Source organism: Heliangelus exortis, chromosome 8 (assembly GCF_036169615.1).
Source record: "Heliangelus exortis chromosome 8, bHelExo1.hap1, whole genome shotgun sequence".
NCBI classification, from domain to species: Eukaryota; Metazoa; Chordata; class Aves; order Apodiformes; family Trochilidae; genus Heliangelus; species Heliangelus exortis.
Window position 1 is genome coordinate 24632124 of NC_092429.1, and position 27292 is coordinate 24659415.

The following is a 27292-nucleotide window of genomic DNA, read 5'->3' on the forward strand; positions in this document are numbered from 1 at the left end:
ATGTTTTAAAAAAGAAAATATAAAATCCTCAGTTCCTCATGAACTAAGGCAAAGGGAGGACTCAGCCCTCTGTGGCAGATGGCAAACACTGACCAGGACCAATCCTTCATGCCTATGATTTGCTCACCTTGGCCAGTGTCTGCAGTTTCTAATGCCTAAGAGGAGCCCATGTTTTTATAATCTGAATTTACTGCATGTCAGCATATTTTTTGCATACCAGGTAGAGAGTCCTTTTTAATCTCACGATTGATACACATTTTAAACTTCCTGACTTGCCTGTAGCTGTTGACTGAGATATTAATCCAATTGGATATGACAAATTGCAGTGAAGCCAAGCACTATTAAGGCTGGCTTTATTACTCTCTGCTTGGATTATTTTGCTGATTTTGTGTAATTGCAGTGTTCTAACTATACTGAGCCTTGATTTGCATCAACCATTCTGCTCAGTTTCTCTGGACCAGTTGGCATGGCTCATTTGCAAAAGGAAAGGTCAAAATATTCCTGTCTAACCAAGGTTGCCAGTGTTGATACTTGAACCCTGGGACAGTGAAAAAAACCAAATGAAGTGCAACAAAAATGGCTTACACAGTTATGATTTCTGTAAATTATTATTTTAAACAAGTACTCTATAGCTAACTAAACAACATCTTTCTGATTATAAAAGCTTATAAAGCTTCTAGTAAAGCTTTCATCTTTCTGAAAACAAGATTACACAGAAATATCCTGGAATCCTGAATTAGGGAAGCTGATAACCAACTTGAAACACTAAGACACTCTTTGCTGTTGAAATGTCCCATGTAGGCAAGACAAATCTGGTTTTAATATTGTCTTTTCTATATGGAAAGATGGAGACTCCCTTTTTACAAGGAATCCTATAGAATGGGTAAACTTTGCTTCTGGGGAGATTCTGGTTGGACTTTTCACCAGCAAGTCTTTTCAAGGAAGACTTTTCACCATGAGAACAATAATTGGAATAAAATCCCAAGGGAAGTGCTGGATTCCCCTACACTGAACAGTGTTAAGACTGAGCCTGACAGAGCATGGGGCCACCTCATTTAAACTGTATTTTTATAGAGAAATGTTGGACTAGATGATCCTTTCAACCTCGCATTCTGTGATTCTATGATTCTATATCAAAACCACAGTAGCCATTATTCTGGGGCTATGCTACATGTCATAAAGTAGATGTCAGAGCCTGGCATTTTTGGGAGCAACAGATCAAGTCTCATGCCTTTTTTTCCTTTACCAAGACACCTTTATTTCATAATGCAGAGAAGGATGTTTAGTGCAGGAATGGTTCTGTCACTGTTCCCTGGCCTTGCTGCACAGACCTAAAGTCAAATGGGTCAACCCATTTTGGGTCAACCCCTAAAGTGAAATGGGTCAACCAGCTTTCCTTATCTCCTGTTGTGTGGTTAGAGCTGAGAAAGAGTGTGGCATCTTCTCCATTTGTGCAAAAACCAAGCAGTTTCTGGTGCTTTTTCTACTACACCATCTCTAGGAAAAAATCCTTGTAAATATTTCTTTCTCCTCTGGAATGTCACAACACCCCCCAAGTGTCAATCTTTGTCATTACAAGTGAATGCTGAGTTTCCATAATTCATCCATTGCAGAATAACCCATAATTGCAGAGGCCATTGCTTGACCAAGGAGGGAACCCACTGCCTTTGCTGAAGATGCCAGTCCACAGCATTAGAAGGGTTTGAGTTTCATTCAGAAGTTGCATTTGAAAAGGGCTGAAGAACCTACCATAAGCTCTTTTTTTTAATGTACAGCAAAAGAAGATTTCCATACTGCTTTCCTGAAGGACTAACATTCAAAAGTAGACACTGTGGAGAGGTGAAAAGTTTTATGTGATGCTGCAGGGGAAAAGTATAGGGGAAAAGTATGGTTTAGATCACTGAAGACTGGTACAGTAAGTGAACCTAAATGTTTCACTGGTTCTTGCTAATCTGGATAAATATTTAAGTTTAAAGTCAGAAGAACTTATTCCTAAGGGTGAAAAAAAGCAAACTGTGGAAGTCTTTTGACAATGTGAAATACAACCTCTCACAGGCTAGCTGATCATAAAGGATGCTGCTTTTTAACATGCCTGAACAAGCCTTAAAAATGACTCAATAGATTGTAGAATTCAGCACATTTTCTTCCCAATTATTTTTGAAGAGATTCTGACAAATGTTTTCTAAGGGAGGAATGGCAGACTGTCTATTTTATTTTAGTTTTATGGGACTTTTATTTTTATCCTGTCATGAGAAGCAAATGGCAGAGCTATGATTAGGATAAGCCATGTAAGAGGGCTCAATCTGCACAATTTATAGTACAGCTTGCTTTAATCTGTCAGGGAACGTGTGTTATATTGCTTTTCAATAGAGGATAGAGCCCTGGCTATATATGTTAATAAATTCTATCCAGACAGTCTTAAAAGATGCCAACAATTGCTGGAAATACTTGGAGCAGAAACTGTCTGCAATTTTGAATCCTTGGAAGACTTCTGGATAGCGTAGATTTCTTTAAAAAAAAAACCAGACAAAGAAAACAATCCCCCAGCATCCCTGCTATCCAGAAAAGCTTTGCATGAATCATTAAAACTGATGAGATTATATATTTTTTTAAGTAATTAGCTTTCTAAAATTTACCAGCCTGCTTACAAGACAGTGGTAATTCTTATTTGTGGTTTTAACAACTTTTTTTGTAGTATAATTATTTTAGGTTTTTTGGTTGTTTTTTTTTTTTTTTTTTTTTTTTGTTTGTTTTTTGGTTTTATTTTTTCCTGAGTGGAGACTAGTGATCAAAATCCACCTTTGCAAACTCTGTCCCCTGTGCTGCTGGAACTTTGTAATTCTCTGTGACCAGAGATGTGAGATGCTGTGGTTGCCAGCCACTTCATATTTGGATTCTCTTTTTCTCCATGGAAGGATCTGCATTCTAGAACAGCTTCAGGTAGTATCACATTAGCTGTAGTTTTGTGGCACAATGTGGTATTTCCAGCAATAGAACCACAACACAATATTTAGCCAGATATGAATAATCATACAACACTCCAGGCTTGGAGAAGGGTGGCAAGAAGACCACCAGGATCCTGGTTTGCATCAGCAAGAGTGTGGCCAGCAGGAGCAGGACAGGGACCATCCCATTCTACTTGGCACTGGGGAGGCTGAACCTCAAATCCTGGGTTAAATTCTGGCCCCCTCATGACAAGGAAAATTCAGGGGCTGGAGTGTATCCAGAGAATGGGAATGGAACTGGGGAAGGGTCTGGAGCATCTGATGAGGACCATTTGAGGGAAGTGGGAGTGTTTAGCCCTGAGAAAAAAAGACTCTCTACAACTACCTGAAAGGAGATCTGGGCAAGGAGGGGGGGGTGTCAGTCTCTTTTTCTTAGTAATAAGTGAGATATCAAGAAAAAACAGCCCCAAGTTGCACCAATGAAGTCTTAGATTAAATTTCTTCTCTGAAAGGGTTGTCAGGTAGTGGCATTGGCTGCCCAGGACAGTGGTGGAGTCACCATCCCCAGAGGGATTTAAAAGCCCCAAAATGTGGTGCTGAGGGACATGGTTTGGTGTGGGCTTTGGCTGTGTTGGTCAAATGGTTGGACTCAACTATTTCAAAAGTCTTTTCAAATGAAATGGATTCTATGATTCTGATCAGATATTAATTAGCAAAAAAACTGGAGTTGTGATAAAACAAAACACAATTCCAAACACAATGCAGGTTTGCTTTGGTAAATCTGAAATTCTACACTGACACAGGGTATTTCCCCCGTTTATTTATGTCTTTATTGGGCAACTACCATCTGGTTTCAACTTGTACCTTTTATGATGGGTTGGCTTTATTCACTTGGGTGAATGTGACAGGAAAATTAGATCCAGTATTTGTTCTGGTTTTGTATTATAGAACAAGCTTTGAAAGCTGAATAACAAGATTCTTGAAATGTCATGGAAAATAATTGAGGGTTCTTAAAAGGCTTTCCATATTGTTCTCCTAGACAAAAATAATGCTGTTTTTGCAGTGGGACTTGCAAGAAAAAATTATAAGTGTGAACCTTGAATGTTAGTCTAATCTCAAAGGAGAAAAAGCAGCCTCCTTTGTTTAAGCTTAACAAAATGAAATGTATGGTCTATTCCATTGGTTTCAAATGTTTTTTGAGAAGAGACAAATTGCTCTAAGTAGTTGAATAGAAAAAAAACCCGAAAACCTGCACATGATATTACAATGGCTGTCTAGACAAAATTCATGTTTAAAGTCATGCAAATTAGTGAAGAATTTGTTAAAAGCAGAGTGCAAAAAAGTACTGGGTAAATATGAAAGTGAAACTATAACCCTATATTCGCTACAAAATCAAACCTGCAAACTTGGGATAGAAATCATTGAAATCACTTACATCAGGTGATCCTAAGGGTCTAGAGAAAACAAGAATTATACCCCAAAATTATTGAGAAATACCATTTTTCCTAAAAGCACTTACAGCACTTTTTTTTTTTTTTTTTTTTTTTCCTTCCAGGACCTATGCAAAGTTTCCATTGATTAAATTTTCTTCCTATCCTACATGGAGGTTTTAGAATATTTTCCTGATCTGTAGGATTATGGTCTTTCAATGTGACTGTCAAGGTGAGTGATACACAATCTGCCCATCATTGTGTTCTGTACCCCTAATCTATGCTGATGTCTTCATTTTAAGCAATTTCCTTCATTCCTTACTTTCAGGCTTTTTGTATATAGAAAGTCACAAATAACTACATGTGTTGCTCTTTAGTAGTTGGTTTTCTCAAACATTATTAGTTCCAAGAATCCAGAGTTCAAAATGACTTTTTAATCTTAAACAAAGTATTTTGCAGACACTGCTGTTGTTTAAAACTTTTTTTTTCCTTATAATAGTGTTGCAAACTGTGCAAAATAAATACATGACTCATTTGGAGCCATGCAACTTCTATTTTTTCCCTCCGGAATTATAAATAGGTATGTCAGTATAGGTAGAAATCCCATTTAAGATTGTAAATAAAAGTTACTAAATCTTTTTTTTTTTGTTGTTCCCTTTCCTAAGAAGAAGCAAAATAAAGCACAAATGCCTGTTGAAGGAACATGCTAAAGCTTCTATTTCTGTGAAAAGCTCTTGTGACAGCATTAGATCACCATTTATCAAAAAGTCAAGAGAGTAATCCCATAAAATACCTGTTTGCTAGGACATTTTTTACCAGCTCATCAATCCAGATGTATGTCAGCAGAATTATAAGGTAGATAACACCTGAAATTAAGTTAGGGTATATGCCATAAGCCATAGGAATTTATGAGTTTACCATAGGCCACACTGTGATAAGGAGATCTCTTTTATTAGATCTTTTTTTTTCCCTGTAGAAAAGCAGACAAAGTTGTGGATTAAGAAGGTTGATTCAAAACCAGGTATGTCTTTTCTTGAGTAAAGCTGTAGGTCAGCCAGCTTCTGGAGTACTCAGCTTGCTGTAAAATGGTTAATTCTAAATCACTCAAGCTGGGAAAAAAAAAACCACCCAAAAAACCAACAAATACAATGCTTTGGTTTGCAGTTGTCCCAATGGAAAACACTGTCTGCAAACCACATCATCCAAACCAACTGTTCTACAAAAATGCAACCTTACCTCACAACTAAAATTCTACAATTTCATCCCAATTTATTGCTGAGATATTGCCTGTTTTGTGTTTGACCTATAAAGCTAGATGTCAAGCACTCAATTATTTTTTCACATCAGAAAGTTCTCCTAACAACTGATTGGATTCTTCTGGAATGAATTTTTGCTGAGACACACCAAACTCTCTTATAAGGCATTCCAGGTGGTCCAGCACTAACACTATTATGTGCTCCCCCTCTCAGCCATACATCTTGTTGTAAAATGGGTTATCCTCCAGATCTGTGACTTGACAAAGAGACAGCCCAGTATTAAAAGTAATCTCAGGATTTGTAGTGGGTTGACCCTGGCTGGTTGCCTCATGCCTACCAAAACCCTCCTCATCTAAACTGGGGAGAGAAAATGCAATGAGAAGCTCCTAGGTTGAGACAAAGACAGTAATTGTGACCAATTACTGTCACAATAAAAGTGGACTTGAATTTGGGAAATTAGTTTAATTTATTATCAATCTAATTAGAGCAATATAATGAGAAATGGAAGCAAATCTTAAAGCATCTTCCCCCTGCCCCTCCCTTCTTCCCAGGTTCAACTTCACTGATGATTTCTCTCTGTCCTTCACCCCAGCATCTCAAGAGGACAGAGAATGGGGTTTGTATTCTGTTTATCACACCTTGTCTCTCCCCCTCCTACCTCCACAGGGGAGGGCTCCCCATGTGGGTCCCTTGTTCCTGTGTGGGTCCCTTCCACAGGGTGCAGTCCTTCAGGACCAGAACCCATGTTCCAGCATGGGTTCACTGTGGGGTCATGAGTCCTGCCAACAAACCTGGTCCCCAAGGACTTCCCATGAGGTCACAGCCTCCTTTGGGCATCCACCTGTCCATGGGATACTCCACAGGCTGCAGGTGGATATCTGCTCTAACATGGACCTCCAATGATTGCAGAAGGGTCCTCTGATGACCAAAATGTAGGTGGGTAGCTGCTCCATCACTCATGTACACAAATTCCAGGTCTGTATCTTGCCATGGTCTTCACCACAGGCTGCCAGGGTATCTCTACTCCAAAACCTTGACTGTAAAGCCAATACAGAATTTTATTTTATTATTTCCAGGAATCTTTCAGACTCCTCTAGTGAAAAGTTGTCTAACAATCTAACAGTGAATATCTTCATGCAGAATTTTTTAATGACAATCTATGGAAGTACTAAGTAGCACATGGTTACTAGCTGTAGGAAGAACTTGTAATTCTCTATAAAAAGTTATAGCTTTTCCAGTAATTTCTGCAAAACCTCGCTGGTGTAATCACTGCTGTATCATAGCAGAGTCTGCAAAGAGTAACTAAAATGTTAGGAAACAGGAGATGCAGACCAAAACCTCCTGAAACCCATCTGTTGGCAGTATCTAAAGCTCTTCTGTAACATGCCACATCTTTCTGCTAATGAGCAAGCAGAAAGTTTCCAGGCAGCAGTCATTAAAATGTGGAGCTTGATTCTCATTTGCATGAAGCTCAAGGTACATTTTTGCCCTTAACAGTTCTTAAGGCACCCTCTCAGCTGATCATGTAAAACATAAATGAGAGAAAAGAGTGAGAAGGAAACAAAAATTCCCCTTCAAATAATGTCATAGCTGTTTCAGCAGAGGGACAGGTTTAAAATTAGTAAAGACAGCAATGTGCTGAATGCCCAGAAGCATCTGCCTGGATGCAGGCAGTCCCTTTGGAATATCACCTTCCCTCTGCTCCCCTCTGCTGCTGACTTTTCACACCTCTCAAAGGAAACTTTGTAATATCTTCACATTATAACTCTATACCTGGTGGCACTTTCAGCCAGACTGTAAAAAGCAATTAAAATATAATATACAGAAGGAATATAAACCCTCTTGATTCAGATCTTAACTAAGTCTCCAATTAGAAGTTAGAAAAACACTTTCCCTGAAGGTATGTTATCCAATAATTGCCTTCTTGCAATTGTCAGAGACTTCCCTTTTTATCAAAAGTCTCAAAAGTGCAGGGGTTTTAGTTTTCAAAAACTTGTCAGAGGGAAATAACTGATTTTTATTTTTTTATTTTTACACTGGACAACCAACAAAAATTCTAATTACATGCTAATTCTTTTTAGTTTCATGACAAAAATCATGAAGCTTCCCTTGGGCCAACGCAGAAAATTAATTTTGTGGAGGCATCAGATAGAGTAGAATGCTCAAGAAAGTTCTGTCTTTTGTGGAGAGGACTCCTGATGGTACCAGAAGATCATTCAATGAAAAATTCTAGTGGAATAGTGACCAGACATGACTTTTTGCCTGTGCAATTTTAATGTCTGTCTAATATTGATCGGGCAAATTTCATTGTCACTTTTTCACCATTTTTTTACTGTGTCTTTCAATTGAGCCTGATGTAATGGTAGCCAAACTCCATCTTTGGAGTTTGAAAATCTTTGAAAAGGGCAAGGAAGATCCAGGAAATTATAGACCAATCAATCTCACCTCCACCCCTGGAAAAGTGTTGGAGCAGCTCATTTTGGATGCCATCTCTAAGCATGGAAGAGAAATAACATTATCAGGAGTAGCCAGCATGGATTCACCAAGGGGTGACTGATCTGACAGCCCTCTGGGATGGTGTGACTTAAGAACCAACTTATGCTGGAAAATCTTCCCTCAAAATCTGTGGTTGTTCTCATGTCTGAAATTAGACTGGTTTAATAAAACCAGCTGGGATCAGCTTTGCTATGATTTTATTCTTGATTCCATACACTGGATTCCAATATACATTGAATATTATAAATCTGTTTATTGAAAGCAGAAGATGAGATTTTAATGAACATTCTGAGCTGTGTTTTGCTACTGACCATAGGTCACAGGTGTTCCAACAATCAAGTGGTGATAAGGAGCCTCCTAAATTCTTTTCAGTCCTACATTCAGAATTTCAGAATTCTTTTTTCTCCTAAATTCAATTCAGAATTTCCCAGCTCTAATATTTAGTCATATTTTAAATCACTTATTTTGTAACTTGTACGATGAATTAGTCAGACTATCAAATGCATTGACACTTATACATTTCTTCAGCTCCTGTGCATTTAGAAGATGAAAATTTTGAAGAAAATAAATGCAGAGGAAAATAATATACTATTTTTACTCTACCACTATTTCTCTCATTTCTACTGTAATTTTCTTAGTTCTATATCAAACCTACACAGCCTCCAAAGACTTTCTGGGTTTGGTGATATTGCAGTACCCTAGGGAAACAGGTTGTGAGACAGCAGGAGCAGTAATCTTTGCTTTACAGGAAGAAAACACAGCAGGTGAATGGATTTTTAGCAGCACTGCAGTGATGTATTACGGATGGCCTGGGAAAATTACAGGTGTAATGTAGTATATGTGATCTGAGATGAGTTAGGAAACATTAATTACAGGCATTGATGCAGTAAATTAGTTTGTACACTTAGCTCACTTTGCACAAAGAGTAATTGTTCTCTATGTGTGTTGCAAAGATACAAGCTTGAAAGGCATTTGATATTTCTTGTCATTATTAATCATCTGTTTGGGGAAAAATATTTCAATATATAGAGTATTTGTTTTTTCTAATGATAGGATTATGTCATTCTCTTCCTCCTATTTTTTTTTTTTTTCGTTACAATCACTAACAGCTCATAGGTGTAAATAAAGAGATAGACCCCTTCTTTCTCCCCAGTCACATCTTCCATGTGATCTGCATTTCCATACACATAATAAAGAGTCTAAAGGCCCTCTCACCCATTGGTGTTTTCACTGCTTTCATCTTAAGCATCTGGAGTTTCCAAATATCTTCTTTCTTCAGTTCAACCTTATTGCAAATAAGCAGGCACACCTCAAATGCTTTCCTCAGCATTGCTCACTTTGGTTGGAAAATGTATGATAAATTTATCTTCCTGCATATTTTCACTCCATTCAGTCAAAAAGTAATGCAGTAATTCTTTTCTTAAGTCATAAGTTTAAGAAGAAATCTTTATCTTGTAAGGTGATACAAAATAATTTTGAAACCAGTGAAGAACAAAAAGTATGAACTTTATTTCTGTGGATAAGTAAGTAAAAAAATGAAGTAAAATTAATAAAATTAAAATAAAAATTAAAAAATAAGACAAGATATAAAACATATAGTGGCATGAGTTTTGTGTATTGATATTTGCCTCTAAAATTTAGGCAAATTCTGTCCACATCTTTATTTTTGTATTTTTTTACTTACTTGGGATGGGAAGTAAGAGGGAACAAAATGAAACATACCAGCTAGAAAAAGGTAGTGAGATTAAAAGTCAACTTTTTTGTCTATGTGGTTGCTGGGATAAAATGTCAATTGTAAAATTAGACATTAAAATTTCATTTCTGGCAAGTCATAATTTGCTAATGAGAGAAACTTTAAACTCATTAGGGTCTTTAGATTATTCAGCCAGCACTTTTCTATCTTTATTTCATTCTGTGAGTCCTACTCTAGCTTTGTACTACCCTGAATTACTTCTCTTTGTTCTTTATTAACTATTGGTTCCTTGTCTCTGGCTTTATCATGCCAACATTCATTACATTACTCATGTTTTACTTAAACCTTAAAATTAATTCCATTGGAATGTCCTCATCATAGCTTTGAGACCAGGGTCTGAATATTTGTCTGAAATAAATCTTCCTTTCAGAAATGAGAAGCAGCAGGAAAGATGCTGAGATATTTGTTTCATTAGTGGTCTGGTGAGGACTTGGGTATTTTTAGGTGAAGACTGCACAAACCATGAGCTCCTGGGATAACCTTTGGGACTGGAATTTTCTCTAAGGCTCTACACTGATCCAGGGGTACTTCTTGCTTTCCCCACCCCCATTCATCCTACATCTCATTAGATTCCCTGCAGTCTAACTTGAGAATTTCCCTGCTTAGTCTTTGAACTTTTTCTTTGAACATTGCCTATGACAGACAAATTATCAGGCATTAATTCCACTGTAATGGTGCTATCACTGTAATGTCGTCCACCATATATTTTAAAATTCCTTCAATGGATGCATGAACTCATTATCCATCTTGCTTTTCAGAGAGAGCATATGTGGCTTGGGTATTGCTCTATTAATCATGAGAACCCAAAAGCCTGTCTTGATTTAAGAACTCTGAATTCTCCATTAAACTAATTTCTATCTGTCAGTCATAACATTAATGATATGATTAACACATGCAAACTATGTAAAGTAACATTAAAGGTTTGGAATTAAGCTTGGGGGTGAGAGAAAATGTGTACAGAAGGTTTTTTCTTGGCTTTTGTCTCATGGAACATTACATGAGTATTGTAAATATTTTGCTGCTGTCTATCAGGCAAGACGGACACTTCAAGTCCAAAAGTGATCAACAGAATGTTGTTTGTTTGAGCTAGAAAGCCTGTTTTGAATACGATTTAAAATAAAAAACAGATTTATCTTTTAAAGTAAAATGATAAGAGAATCTATGTAAATATGCACAAATTTACACTTACACATTCATATTAACATATGCACAGCATAATATTCCAGAATTTTTCTGTGGATTGCATGTATTACACAACATAAATGAGTATTTAATGTTACATTAGAGTACAAAAGCATGGAGAGAAGGAAAAAAGTCACCTACTGTTGCATTTAGTGTGGTTGTATCTGGGTCTACTAATAGCCTGGCTTTCATTTTTTGGACCTGGATACATTCTTTTATCCTGCATCCAATTTTTGCAATAATGTAGAGAATATGGATGTCTGTACCCTGTCAGAAGAATCCTTTAGGAAAAGAAAGTAAAAATGGAGAAAGTGGTGAGAAAGAAGTGTGAACAAAACAAACCTTTGAAGCTGTATAATTATTTAAAAAAAAATCTGTTGGAATTAGTTTCTTCTTTAAGAATCTAATGGATTTCTCAAAGGTGAAGGATTAATTTATGGTGAATCCAAATTTAGAGCCTAAGTACATCACAAGTAGTAGAACCAAGGTCCTTTTAATGTCAGAGGTGTCACTACACTGTTTTGGAACCAGGGTTGCAAAACTATTTTTTACATCAAGGCCATCCCTGAGAGGAGATTTTTTCTGTTTAAATTGATGAAAGTTTTGCTACTGACTTAAAAAAAAAAAAAACCAAAAAATCCCAAAAAGCTGCCATTTAGCCCAATAACTTGTGATAAACCAATGCTGCTATTATTTTACCTACAACTGGAATTTACATATTGTCTTATTATACTATTTTGGCACAATGCAATGTGCACATGTACATAAACAGATTTTAAGAGATTTTCTGCTGGCTTTTGGACAGAACAGTACATTTTTATTGCCTAAAATACTATTAGCCCATGCTCAGTTTATTGATGCTTAGAAATTCAGGGATATACTTTCCACAGTAATTCATACTCCCCTGTTATGGTCAGAATTAATGATAAAAAATGTACCTGGTGCCAGAAAAGGAAAGCAAATCAGATATTTGAATAGCAGAGTGATTTATTTTACTTTATTTTAACTTTTATCCCCATGGGTACACATAAGTGTAGATTCCTTTCATTCGCAAAGGAGCCAATATGCTGGGAAATCCTGTACAGAGTTATTTTTGTAGTTGACCTGAATCTACTACTTAATTAGAAGATATACTGTTGACCTACAGTAGTTTTCATTACATGGAGTTAAAAGTGCTGATATTTCAAAACCTTTTATTGTATTGCAATCTGAGACACAATAACTTGCTATGTTTTCTTTTAAGTGGTTCTACTCCTTTTTCTCCAGGCTGAAAGAGAAGATGCTGTTATCTCTCTTGCTTGCATTATTAGTCCATGCTCAGACAAGCACTTTCTTTTACTCCTAAAACATTCCAGGGGGTAATTGCTTGTACCTATATAAATGCTGCAGTAGAATGGATTTAAAAGCCTGCAATGGGCAGGTGTAAGGATGCTACAGGCTCATGGGTGAGCACATCCCCATATGTACCTCTGCACTTAGGTCTTCTGACTGAATAGTTCATCTTCTGGCCAAATTCTTGACCTATTTTGTAAAACAGGTACATTTCCATCATTATCTTTGTGGAGGGCAATGACCTTGATTATGGCTTTTGTAACAAGTGCTGGAATGACATCAAAGCAGTTCCCTTTTGAGATGAAAGAAATGGTTAGGGCATTTAAAAGGTGGGGTTTTTTGTTTGTTTGTTTGTTTGTGCAGAGATTCTCCTCTGACTTTGATGCAAAACCATGGGGATCCTGAATCCAAATTGCTCTTTTCAGTACATAAACAAAAGGTTTTCCCCTGCTTATGCTGACTGTGCCTACAGCTTCTGGTGTGTTGAGGTGGAAGATAGGTATCTAGCTTAGCACCCAAAAATCTTTCTATCCAAAAGAGGTGATGACTTTTGCATTTGCTGTCCTCCACTTCAACAAATTCTCTCTCTTACCTGGAAACTTGTGAAGAGGACACTATTTATGTTGGTGTCCATCTTCCTCAGGGACCCTCACCCCAGTGCTGTGAACTGCACAAGTGGGACAGGGACAGGCAAGGGCCACACTTGGGGCATTTGTTGCTTGTCCTAAAGGCACCTGGGGGGATGTGTGTGTTTGTAGCTCTACAGAGAGTATATTTTCTTTGAATACACTTTGAAGAGTCAGGCTGGGGATGGAACTTGAAAGGTAAGTGACACTGCTGTGTCCCCTTGTCTGGTCTAAAGTGTGGAGACTCAGGGAGTTTCACCAAACAGGGGTGGGGACTTTGGTAGAGATTTAATGCTACCATGACTGCAGGTGCTTTATTGTTTTATTGCTATGCAAAGCCAGTGCTTACTGAAAAGCAGACATTCAGAAATGAAATTTCTACAATCATAATACATAAAATTGTTTACAACATAATGGTGAAGTAATAAAGCTTTTAAGGGGAACAGAAAGCTGCTTATATTTTACTTTAGAGAGAACTATGTTGGAGAGAAAGGGTTGTGCAATCAATTATTGTAATTGCAGTCTTTTATAATAATTATCTGATGTCTGTTGTTTTACTAGCTAAAAAAGCCCAAACAAACAACAAAACAAAACACAATAGATTTAACATTTAACTGGTGTTTTACCTTCTTTTACATCAAGTGTTTGTTTAAACTTTGGCTGAACTGCAATTTATTTAGGGCTCTAGTCTGCAGTTGTGCAGGAAACCTTGTATTCTATAACCTATAGTTACAGGGCAGAGCATATTGGTGGAGCTCTAAACACACATAAATACAATTAGACTTTTGCTGAATTCAGGTTATAGAAGAAAATGCCATGCTAATTCAGTAGCCAAGAAAAAGAATCAGTTTTCTTCCCAAAAGGAATTACAAGTCTTTTACAGCGTATCTAAAAAGTTGGGTTTACATGGGTTTGATTTATATTTAAAAACATTACTTTCCTTTCTCCGATGCTTTTGGATGCAGTGGGGTGCTCAACACTGAAAATGCTGAAAGTGGAAGGTGTTGCAGGAGAGGAGGTAGTGATCCCAGCAGCAATGCTCCAGGGAGGTAAAAGATGTGATGCTGACAAACCCTCAGAGCCTTTCTGGGGTACCACAAATGCCAGCAGCAGCTATTACTGACAAGACTTGGTCTTCTTGGTTGATTGGGGTGAGAAATGTAATGCAATCAGGAATTTGTCCTCAAAGGGTTTTATTTAAAAAATTTAATTAAAAATGGTTACATTCTCTGATTTGGTTAGCCTTGCCTGGCCCTTCCCTGGAGAAGAAAGGGAAAAGGTGCTGCAGACAAGGAGCAAGGTTTTTCTGAAAGATCTGTGGCCCATGGAGAGGAACCAGGTCCAAGCAGGGCAAGGTGTGAGGAGGAACAAGCAGCAGTGAGGAGCTGCTATGGACTGACCACAGCCCTATTCTGTCTCCTGGTTCTAAGGGCTGAGGGTGGAGGTAAAGCAATCTGTGGCAAAGGAGTGATGCTGAGCCTGGGAAGAAGGGTCTGGGAAGGTGTTCTTTTAATTTGTCTTCATTTTTATTGTCTATTTTTATTTGGAAATAAGTTTGTTTTCCCTAAGCTCATTTTGCCCACGACAGTAACTACTGAGTGACCTCCCTGTCCCTATTTCCATTCCCAAGCTTTTCCATTTTATTTGCTCCCTTTGTCCTCTCGAGGATGGGGGGATGAGGGAGCAGCTGGGTGAGGGTCTGAGAGCCAACCCAGGCCAGCCCACCACAACATCAACCTCATGGCTCATCCTTCTTTACTGAGATTCACCTGGACTGAAGGAGGAAAAAATGCCCATCAGACAGCTCAGCAAAGTGATTTTCTTGTCTGTGAGTTTTTGAGAGAAGAAAGGACAAAAAGGGAATGAAAGTGGCATGTGATTTAATGACTTGAAGACTTTTGTCTTCATGTGTTTATCTCTCTCCTAGGAAAATAAGATAGCAAATTTAGTCCACAGTCTCATGGACTGCAGGGATATATTTTATTCTTTATAGCCCCTGCTTATAGCCTACACCTGTGTGGCTTAGGTCTTTTATATCTACAGATTGCTTGGGCTCCTCAGACAATTAAAGCAACCTTCCTGACTCAGAGTTAATTCTGTAATGAGAGAAGGCAAAGGTGTTAGGAAAAAGCACCAGTCAAATAACTTGCTACACATAAGCAGTAATTAGAAATATTTTTGTGAATTATGACATCCTGTTAAAAGTTAATAGGAAATGGTAGATATTGGGGGAATTTTAGATGTCACATACTAGCATAAGAATTTTGTCACCTACTCAGTACACAGAACTAGTTCATATTTTCAACAGATTTTAGTTTCTATTAAATCCCTGGAAAACAGCTCATCACCTAGCAGCTGTCAATGCAAAATTTACAGCCAGATTTTCAAAAGGGCCCAGTATTAACTATAGTCAGATATCTTATTAATGCAGTTGCCTTCCAGTGTAAATGGGAGCTGTGGTAATATTTGACAATAATTTTATTTGCCAGTAGCAATAGGACAGTTGGAAGAATATTCATTCATTGCAGTCATGAAATCTGCCTTGTGAGTAATACTGCCAATTGCTCCATTTCATTCTTGGGGTGTTAGGAATTGTTACATTGATGTAACACCATGGAGATCAATGGTTGTGAAATAAAAGAAGTGGAACCAGACATTTTGGTGAGAAATCCAACCTCAGGTGCTGTGTGAACAGGTTGAGTCCATGGTTCCTTCACAGAAGCTCTTTATTTGCTAATGACATTTGGTATTAATCCATGCATTAATCTCTCATGTTTCCCTCTAAGAGCCTTCTCAAAGATGGATTTATAGTCCCTGAAATATTTGGTAGACGCTTGGGAAGATGGCTCAGAGAGTTTTCCTTCAGTATAAAGCTTCCCATTCTTTTTTCTACAAGGCATGATAATATAATAATAAAATACTGATAATGTAATAATAAAATTAAATAATTATAAGATTGCATAATAATTTTTTTATATTAGAGTTAATATATAATTAAACAATAATATAACAATAGCATAAAATAATATAATAATGAGGAATTTGAGCCTATGTTATACAGTGTGTAGTTAGTAACATTAGTAATGGGTATCTCTCCAAAACTGTTGTAGTTGTTACAGTCTTTCATGTCCTTAGATCTACACCAGTGACAGTATCTTCCTTGTGAGCTAGCAAAGCTGGTTGTAATAGCTGTAATTTCCTTCTTGGCAGCTGAATGATTCTCCCTGTTTATTGTCTCATCTACCATCTTTTGGGAGAAAGAAGAGAAAACGTTTCCCTAGTTAGGAGGCCTCCATTTGTAATGTTATTCCTCTCTAAAGAATGCCATAATTGTTATCAGTCTGATGTTAAAATATTGCAATGCACACTATAAGAATTTATTGTGGGTTGAAATTACCCTTATTACTGTCCATAGGAATGCTCCAGATGCCTGGCTGCCTTGCACTGAAATCAGGTAAAAGGTTCCAGGGGAATATTTGGAAGAGAAGAATATATTTTGACATGATACTTCCGAAAAGAGCATCTAATACAGTCATCCTGGAGTACAAAATCTGCTGTGTGAATGGCAAACATGGCCTTGAACAACCCCCTTGGATCCTAATGCCACCAAATGAGGGCAAGATCTGTTCAAGGCTCAGACATTATTCACCAGGATACCCTAAACTTACCTGTAAATCAAACACTATGGAACTGTGGAATCATCTTGACACCACATTTTTTAATGAACAGAAAATCTTAGAAGACGTAGGTGGAATAGGGGAGATAATGATGTTAAAAAAAAAAAAGAAAAAGTTACTGGAACTTCAATTTTTTGAGCTTCTCCCTGAATAAAAATGTAGTGTGGGGGATGCAGCCTTATTCTCATTCAACAGATTCACTCAAAAATATATAAAAAAAATTTCCTTTATATTAAAAATAATGGAAATATTCCAGCTTGAAAGCATAGAGAAAATACAGAATCGTTACCCTGGATTCTCTGGGTCTAAAATGTTCACTTTTTTCTTTTATTCCTCTAGTCCTGATGAACAAAAAACTCCACAGCTATCTTGGTAAGTTGTTCTGAACTAGTTGGCTGCAGCTCTGCTCTCCTGTCAATCATCAAGGATCAGTAAAAGTAATAAAGCAACACAGGGGAGGCAAAATATATTGTGCAGCTCAACTAGAATAAGATTTTTTTTTTTTCTGTACACATATGGCTGCAAATTCTAGAAAATTCTACATTGAAAGTAAGTCAGATCAACAGTGCAGACTCAAGCTCTACCTCCTCTATTAGTACTGATAAGATCATATTAATAATATGAGGTTCCACTGCATTTTTTATGTTTTAGACATGATTTATGAAGAAATTATCATCATCTGTCATTCTGAATGTTTCTAGAGGGCACAATAATCGTGTCTGTCAATTACTGTACTGCTGCCTTTGCACATGTGTATTGCAAATCTATTTTCTCATACTCTGAAAATGACAACAGAATTGTATCCTTTTTATGCCTAGCTGCATAACTAGAGACAAACATTAAATGGGAAAACATACTTCTGCTGAGAAATTTTACTTGACTTGTAATTTTTTAGGATGTAATATTATTGACCTGCCTAATATTACAACCATGGAAAAAAACCTCTCAGTTAATTTTTCCCAGGGTGTTATACAAAAAAGACAACGTTTGGATGTAAAAGCTTATGACATTCTGTCTATAATAAGCTTTATCTTTTTTTTTTGATTTTAAGAAAGAAGGGGATTTTTTAATTATTATTTAAAAAATTTGCTTAGGAATTTCAGAGGAAATTATTCTCGTTAGGTGACAAAATCTCCTAGGCTCCTTTAAAAATCCCCAGTCTAATTTTAGGTGTAGAAAAGCCAAGCTTCCTTAGTCTCTTTTTGAATACCCAGCAATAATAAGAAGGTGCCAAACTCAAGAGAAGTTGACAGTGCTCAGTCTCTCAATGGAGAACTTCATCTCATTTGATGGAGACTTAAGCTGAATCCAAAGGCCACTGAAGTTAATTGAATGATCTGATCCTTCCTGGTTTCAGTGGGAATTGAATTAGATCCTAGGACATCTCAAGCAGTGTCATGGCATTAGGCATGGCACTCATTAATTATGATAGGAACTGAACTGTTATAACCCTGTTTAACCTGGAGCATTTGCCCTTTTTTATATTAAGATTGACTTTGTCATGAAGGGATTTACATACTTTTTCCCTGCATAAGCCTCATTTCTGATTGGCATCCCCATATCAAAAAAAGCAATCCTAGAGCATTCCCACACCTCCCCATTGATTTAATGAAATATTAAAGGAAAAATCCCAAGTCTGAATGTGCTCATCAGACTGTTCTGTTTGTTTGTTTGCTTATTCTGATTGAATAAAAGGGTTTGCTTGGAGACTTGTCCCTTTTTTACCACTGGGGTGTAGGAGTGTGTTAGCATAAGGCTTTCTGCTTGGCATGGCTGATGTCAGCTGCTGCTGTAGGACTGTGGCCACTTCCAGAGCAGTGCAAATGGGAGCTATTTCCTTGTGCCAATTGCCTTTGCTGATTGGAAACATAATTAGTGAGATGTATCTATTTCTGTCTTTTGCATTCATGTCATTTTTTTTTTTCTCCCCTATGCAATAAGAATACATTTGTGTCTGAGCATATATATGTGAAACCAGCCTGATTAAAAAAAAAAAAAAAAGGTTTTATGTAGTGATAGTTTTTGTCATGCTTTTTTGTTTGATGTTTTTTCACCATAAGAGTGCTTATATAACAGCTTCAACTTAAATGACTTCTTCCTTTCATCTGTCACGATTCCAAAGCAAATGGACTATTTTTTTTTCCTCAAGTCTGCTAAAATTACACTTGTCCTTCAACACAATCCATTTCCTAGGAGGCTTTATAGAAGTTATAGCATACCTATAAATGAGCACCATTACAATTATCAATCTCATTACCACATATTATACTTCTATGCAACTCACAGGGTCATGAACCTGGAAAACAATTCCAGTCTCTTTCAGAATTGATTCCCAGGAAGTCAAACACACAAAAATAACAAAACAAAACAAATCCCAAAACAAAACTTCAAACCCCTTCCTCTCCATTTTTCAAACATGTTCAGGGGATGGAAAAAAAATAGCAAACCAAGACTTGTGTAGCCTTTCCCTTTTCTGTAAATCACACCTACAATGCCAAAAACCCAGGTAAAATTTATGTGAATGGTATCAATAGTAGTTGATCAGAACGAAAAATCCTATTTCAAAAAATCCTTGTGGAACAAGTTGGTTGTGTTGAGTCCAACCCAGTAACTTCTCTAAACTAAAGGTAAGATCACCACATGGCTGTTCCATGTCCTGTAGACTCCTGTTACACCATGATATAATCTGAGCTTGAATATTTTAAAATCATTTTTTCTGGGCATGTATTTGTGTCCTTGTAGAACTTACTTGGGTTTTATTTTAAAAAAAAAAGCAATCAACAACAGCAAAAAAGCCCCAAATCACACAACATGATAATCAAAAGCACAGAATCTGATATGATAGAAAGATTTCTTGGTGTTTGATTCAGAAGTGTTATTTTGAGGGTAAAGGGTTTTTCCATCAACAAATCTGAACATTTTTGCATAAGGATAAAAATTTACATGGGATACAAGTTGTAAACTTCATTTTCACTTAGAAGCAGCAACTGGTTTGGTGTTTAATCACCTTAACTTAAAATAGATAAGCCTAACAGATATGTTCTTAAGTCACAGTTAAATTTAACACTCATTTTGGAAGTGTCAGATTTATTTAATGAGTAAAAACAGTAAAGAGAATATTCTGTGTTTTTTTCTAAAATGCTGAAGTAAAAATACAGTAATTTTTCTGGATGCTTACTGATTTTTTTCCCCCTCCACCTTGAAAGTTGTTTTATTTGCAGGACTTCATGGACCTGAAGAATTACCCTGAATATGGAAATAATGGACTGCTAAGAATGACCAAGAATCACTTAAAAATCACTTAAAAACATCTTGGTCTTTGGAAAATAAGGGCAACTAATACTATAAATTAATTAGAAATTTTTGTTTGTGTAAAGATAAACCTTCCTATGAACCCTCTGAAATAATGCTTATTCATCTTAGAATTTTTGATTTGATAGAAATAACTAAAAGAAGGATAAATACAGAAAAACTGGGTTATAGACACTCACATGTTTTTTCCTTAACAAGATGTTAAGCATCTTCCCACCCTTCAGTTCCTAGAACCATGAGTAACCTAGGCAGCTGAACACAATCTTGGTCTTATTATAACCATGGGACAGGATGATGTCCTACAGCCCAAAAACATCCCAGACCCAGTCTCCTCTCTGTTAAATAGTAAACCTTATAGATTCCAGAAACATTCTCACTCTTTGTACTTGAAAGTGTCCTTAATAAACATTCATAGACATCATTGAGGGATTAACAAGCTATGTCTTAGATTATGCCCATGTCCATTTTTGTGTAGCTTTGTTCCATCTAATTGCTTTCATGTTTTCCTGATCAAGTGACACTTAATGGCAATTACAACATTTCAGAGAGCTTTTTGTATACCCAGTATTCTTCATTTTCACTATCTGAGCTCTTAATTCATCATTCAGCAAATTATTCTGGACTCTTCTAAAAAAGAGTCCAGGTTTTGTACCAGTTTTGTACCTATTTAAAGGTTAATTCTCTTTTGTACGTCAGAAATAATTTTTACATAGATAGCATTCTCATTTCACTACCTTAAAAAGTAAGTGAGGATAAAATCTTGGCAAAACAAATGATGAAATATCTCATGGTTAATATTTTGTCATTAGTTCAAAACTCAAAATCATAAAGTTAAGATGACAGTAAGAGGAACGTGAACAAGACGTATGACATTCAAACTGAATTTATCAAGGCTTAGAAGGAATTTGAAGAGGAAGTAGCCAAAAACTTGAAACCAAGGATTGAGAAATACTTTATATTTATCTGGCCTAGTACATCCAGAGTGTGACATGTGAAACAGCTTCATGGGAGGGTGCAGCTACCATTAAGAGACCACTGGAAACTGTAATAAATCTGCAGAGCCACAGAGCAGTTTGAGGGTTACTTTCATTTAGGGTTGTTATCTGAGCATCATCTCCAGGGATAAGTGAGCACCAAGGTGATGTCCCTTTTATTTCACTGAGTACTTGTCTTTCAAAGGACATAATGAGACTGTAATTCATGATACTGGAACAACTGATGATGGCATCACTTTTATTTAGTCACTGAATTTTAGTTTAGATGAGTGATTTTCACCAATAAAGTTGTATCTTTGATTTAACCTTCTTTGTTAGCATTGAAATATTCTTACCCCTTTCTTTTTGGTTTTTGTCCTTTCACATCACTAATTGCTTTTCAAACCTGTCTCAGGTGTTAAATAGATACTGCATTTACCTAACTCCCATTTTCTTAGGAGTTGTCTGATGAGATGTGACAGGGGGAGAAAAAACCCTCCAGGTGGTTCAAAAGTAGGTTCAAAAGTTCTCCAGAGAGTGTGCTAATGGAAGAATATTGGTATTACAGACAGGAGTCAGAGAAGCAATTGAATCCTCCCTATTGTCAAGGTAATATAAATCATCATACATCTGTAACAGACTTCAAGAGAATTGTGGTTTTTTAGAGACGAGGAAGAATCTGTGACATTGTAATAATTCATTACATTGTTTGTCTGCCTTAGACCTAAAAACTGATGGTGAAGATTTCAAAGATTTCAGATAATCCGTTCAAGTACCTCAGTCTTCACTATTAGGATGTGTTCCCAATGGTCCAACCTCTGCACCTCTTTCTGCACTTTAAGACCCATAGCACTATTAATAAATGCTCCTTTTTCTTCTTTTTTTCTCTTTTCCTTTTTCTTCTCTTTTTTCTTTTTTTTTTTTTTTCCTGTTTTTTTTTCTTTTTAATTTTTTTTTTCAGTTGTCTTTTAGGTATTGGAAGACTGAGATAATTTTATCAAATATATCTTCAGTCCTCTCATTTCTAGACTGAAGAATTCTCATCCCTACAGACCTTATTTTAGAACTTAACAACCACAGCACTGAAAAAGGTAGGACTTTCAAATTCTTTGGAGCATAAATTTCACAGACTGTTATAGATTACAGTTTCTAATTCAGGCAGTGCTCCTGACACCTGCTTATAAAAAAAAGGCCTTCTTGGTTCTTAAGCCATCGATTCCACCTGTGACACTTACTATGCATTGATTCATAGACTCCATTAGGAGGATTTTACAGAAATGTTTTCATGACACGTGGGGAGAAATCTCAGGATGAATGATTTATAAAGGGCTGTTGCAAATAAATGGCAATGAAACCTCCAGTGTGGGCTTTTAAAAAAGACCTAATTATGATTTGTACAGTTACTATTAAATAACGATATAAATCAGAACCCTCACTTTTATGCTTCTTGGACAGTATCAGTCTATGAATATTCATATTTAAATATGAATACTGCTTGTCAGACTGTGATCCATAGAACCATAGTGATGGAGTACATATATATATATTATATACATATTTTGTAAATATGTGTTGTATCTAAGGCATGTATATTGTAGTACAGCATTGTTTAGCATTGTTTCTGGATGTTTATGTGATAAAAGGGGAAAAAAAATACAGGGAAGTCATAGCATGTCATTATCAGTAGGAATTCATATCAAGAATTTCAAAAAAGAAATCTGATTGCTCCTCACTACATAAATCTTCACTGTTGTTCCTGTGCAACCAGGCATCAAATGCCACAGAAGAAAATGAATCAATTTACAATGGTCTTATTGATCTAATGAACTTTGTTTATAATGTTTCATGTTCTAAAGGGTTGTTGAATTCAGCCTTTGCTTCTGCCAGATGTATTTGTCATTCCTTCTACATTATGATGTGAAGAGCAATTGCCATAAGAAGACATCATTTTTGTTTAAAGCTGTGTCAGACAGATTGATCTAGAAGTATGGCTTGGTTCTTTTTGAACCAAGTATGGCTTGGTTTCTGTGATAAATTACTCTATTGTGGTACAGGAATCAATGATGTGGTGTAATGAACCCAATAATTGCTGTGATCACTGCATGAATTATTGAACATCATGCAACACCTTGAGATGTCTCACCGACTGTTTTTGTCAAAGTTATCAGATAGCATCCAGTTGTGGATTTAGTGAATCAGTACTTGAACAGGTTTCAAATCTGCTGTCATTCATAAGAGGTCTCAAAAATGAATTGCTGTCTCTGACAATAAATGGCATCCAGAAGAGGAGAATTCTATTATTTCTGTTTCTGAACATGCTCCATGTAACCTAATTTCCTGGTCTTATTACAATTTATGGGTAATAAATACAGGATTTCCCTTCACATCTAAACATTGCTGTGTGAAAAACACCAAATGAACATTATTAGTAGCTAGGCTTCCTTCCCCAGGGACCTATCAGTAGAAAACTGAAAATTACACCCCTCGCTGCTGGCAGCACTTGAAAAAGTTTGGTAAGAATGAGCCAAGATCATTTTGACAGCAGAAAGGCTTCCTAGCAGCCCAGTAACTAGTTTCACTGTTCTCATGTCACCTTCATAAATCACCTCTGGCAGGGTGCGTTAGCCCTTTTTGACAATTTTGACCTCACTGCTGCAGTTGTGATTGGATTCCTGCAGACATCATCCCCTCAAAGGGACTTGGAGCATCTGAATCTCTGTTTCCAGACTTGCAGCATGGAAATCTCCATGCTTCACTCTATATTAAGCCTTTGGTGACAATGGCTCATCATTGTGACAGTGGAATAAGCAGCACTGGTGTGTGGGAAGCTCTGCTCCAGTCACTGGCTGCAGGAGCTGAAGGGAGGCTTTGCTTTTGCAGGAGAAACCCAGACTCAGTGGGTTTCTCAGTGAGCAGAAACCCTGGGTGAAACCCACCTGAGTTGTGCAGCTCAACATCCATCTCACGTGGCTTAAAGATGAGACTGGGTGTGGTCCTAGCAGTGATGGAGTCTGATAATGCATTATAAACCAAAGCTTTAGTGAGGCAGGAAGAAAGAGGAGCAAAAATGTGGCTACTGGGCAACTCCCCCCATCATTGACACAGGATCCTAAATGATGCTCTGGCAGGCTGCTGGGGACACTTGGTGTCCAACTCAGCCTGGAACCACATCCAGTCTTGCAAATGACTTTTGACTTGGGATGAGAGCTGTGTCACCCCTTGGCTCAACCTGTGGTGCTTTAATAGTTCCTACGTGGATATTGTGGGGTTATTGTGCCTGTGCTGCCTGTACCAGGCAGGGTGTCAGGAGCCTGGCTGGGCTGCATGGAACAACAGGGGGGAACAGAGACAGCCATTTGTCTGAGTATAAAAAGGTAGAAAAGAGTTCTTTTACTTAATAGAAGGCAGCTATATGCAAAGTTAGCTCTTTCAATTTAAAACATCATCTTACATAAGGAATGCTACCTGGCTGGTACTAGCAGGCAGGTTTCAAAAAAAAGACAAGCTCAGAGTCATTCCCTTTTGCTCTATAAAGGTGACACAGAGACAAGAAATTGTAGCTCTCAGCTCCCAGCCTCCAAGCCCTGCAGTAGCCACAACTGTACTGGGATACTGGGAGCTTTCTGTCTGCAGCTGAGCCAGCCTGAGTCACCACAGAAATAGTTAACTCTTGGACCTGATGATCTAAAAGGTCTTTCCCAAACAAAATGATTCTACGATAAATGTATTTCCAGGGCATAAAAAAAAAAAAAAAAAATATTCTAAAATTGCTTCCACCCTACAGAAAGCTTGATTACAGAGATCACAGAGAGCAATATTGTGAGTGTGCAGCTGATTATGCACACAGCCAAGATAGCAAGTGACAGGAGAAATTCTGTCACTGCACCCTGTGTAAGAAATGGAGTCCAAAACACTGTCTGCAGTGCAGTACCAAACTGAAGGTTGTTTTTTTGTTTTTTATTTAATTTACCTTCTGGCAGCCCCTTCTTGTGCTCAGTGTGACAAGGATAAAAGAGAAGGGAGATTGCATGTTAATGGAATAAAATTGTACTCTATGGGTCCCACACTGCTGACCCTCTCTCTGGAAGAATTCCTCTAGAACGTCCAAATAAAAGAAAATTTGGGACTTTCAGCTCTGCTAATATGTTTTTTTGCGTGAGCCTTCAAGCACCACACACATCACCCACCTGCTCCTCTACTGCACCCTATAAAGCACAAGCCCTTGGTTTCCAGAGGAGTGGTGGAATTTGTCTGCTCCCTTTTCACTCATTTTCCATGTAATTTCATTGCCTGAAGCTCTTTGGAAGGAGAAAAAAGCAGAGGAAGGTAACAGTGACTTTATCCTCCTATTTCCAAAGGCTGCCACCAGGCTGCTGCTGTCTCTCCTGTGTCTGGTTCACACTGGCAGAGTTGTCCTTGCTGCAACGTGGCATTCAGCCTGGGCTTGCTAGCCAGGTTCTTGTGCCTTTTCCCCAGCAAAAAAAAAGAAAAAAAGTTCCATCAGATGTTCATTCAGACATTTCCTTTTCCATAGAAAATATACTGCTAATATTTTAATGGCTTTGAGGCTGAAATTATTAGCATGCCATAAGCTTAGAAAACCCTTTGGACAAAAAGATTTATTCAGGGCTGTGTAAATCTAGAAGCATAGCTGAACTGGCTCAATATTTTGGAATGTCATGATGTATTTAGAGAAATTTTTAATTCAGTTTAAGATAGTTATTTTCAAACTCCTGGGCAGGAATGAGCCTCTGGAGGCCTGAGCTGCATTTATTACAAGCTCTTTAAGGGACTTGTCTGATTCTAGGCTTTAGCAAAAAAAAGTAAATTATTGATGAGTAGGCAGTGCAATTCCCTCTCTAGAGTCTTCTGGTCAAATTAATATAATCGATAGACCACAAACTAGCAATCATTTTTTCATATTTATGCCACTTTTGTAGCACTTACTTATAAGACAAAATGCAACCACTAAAATGTGGTTGTACTATGTGGTCACATCTATAAAATTTGAAAAGGATTTTAAAACCACCTCCTCCTTATTGGTGTCATATTTCCTGTTTGTAAAGACTGGAGCTGTCTAACGTGGAGAAAAGACTTAGAGAAGGCATGAGCAAAAAGGAAGGATCTGTGCTAACGTGGCAGAGAGCTCAGCATTTTGACAGTGATGTTAAAGGATGTTAAAGGATCTAATAAGATAGCTTGATTCAAAGTGTTGGCTATCATCTACAAAATGTCAAAGCCCCATGTTGGCATCTGTGTGATAAAGATATTGACCTCCTGCCTTCCTTCTTGCTATGCTTTGTTCCCAGAGGAAACAGAAGAAACTTTTCTGGATTAACAGGAGCAAAATCACCAAATTTGGTGCAACCCCATAAAAACCCCACTCTCTGTGGTACTGCACATTCAGGGCCCAACACTCTGAGTTTGAGCAATCATGTGCCAGAAGCCTGCCTGCTGACCAAGTGATAAATGTCAAAAGTGAGCTGATATGATGCTTAGAAGATGATCACACTGATTTTCATAGAATCATAGAATTGGCTGGGTTGGAAGGGACCTCAGAGATCATCAAGTCCAATCCTTGACCCACTACTGCTGCAGTTCCCAGCCCATGGCACTGAGTGCCACATCCAGGCTCTTTTTAAATATCTCCAGGGATGGAGAATCCACTACTTCCCTGGGCAGCCCATTCCAATGGCTGATCACCCTCTCTGTAAAGAAATTTTTTCTAATGTCCAACCTAAACTTCCCCTGGCACAACTTGAGACCTCTTGTGCCCTCTTGTCTTGCTGAGAGTTGCCTGGGAAAAGAGACCAACCCCCCCCTGGCTCCAACCTCCTTTCAGGGAGTTGTAGAGAGTGATGAGGTCTCCCCTGAGCCTCCTCTTCTCCAGGCTGAACACCCCCAGCTCCCTCAGCCTCTCCTCATAGGACTTGTGCTCAAGTCCCTTCACCAGCCCAGTTGCCTCCTTTGGACCTGCTCCAGGACCTCGATATCCTTCCTGAACTGAGGGGCCCAGAACTGGACACAGGACTCGAGGTGTGGCCTCACCAGCGCTGAGTACAGGAGCAGAATCCCTTCCCTGGACCTGCTGGCCACGCTGTTCCTGATACAGGCCAGGATGCCATTGGCCTTCTTGGCTACCCGGGCACACTATTTTATACAGAGAAGCATTACTGTTTTGCTAGCACACATCCTTCACAAGGCTGAACCGATTTATTTTGCTCAAACTAATGGCTAAGTGCTGTACTCTAAGCAAACTCTAGAATAGATTAAAATCTTCAGAAGTTACGGAGTTAATATCACTCATAA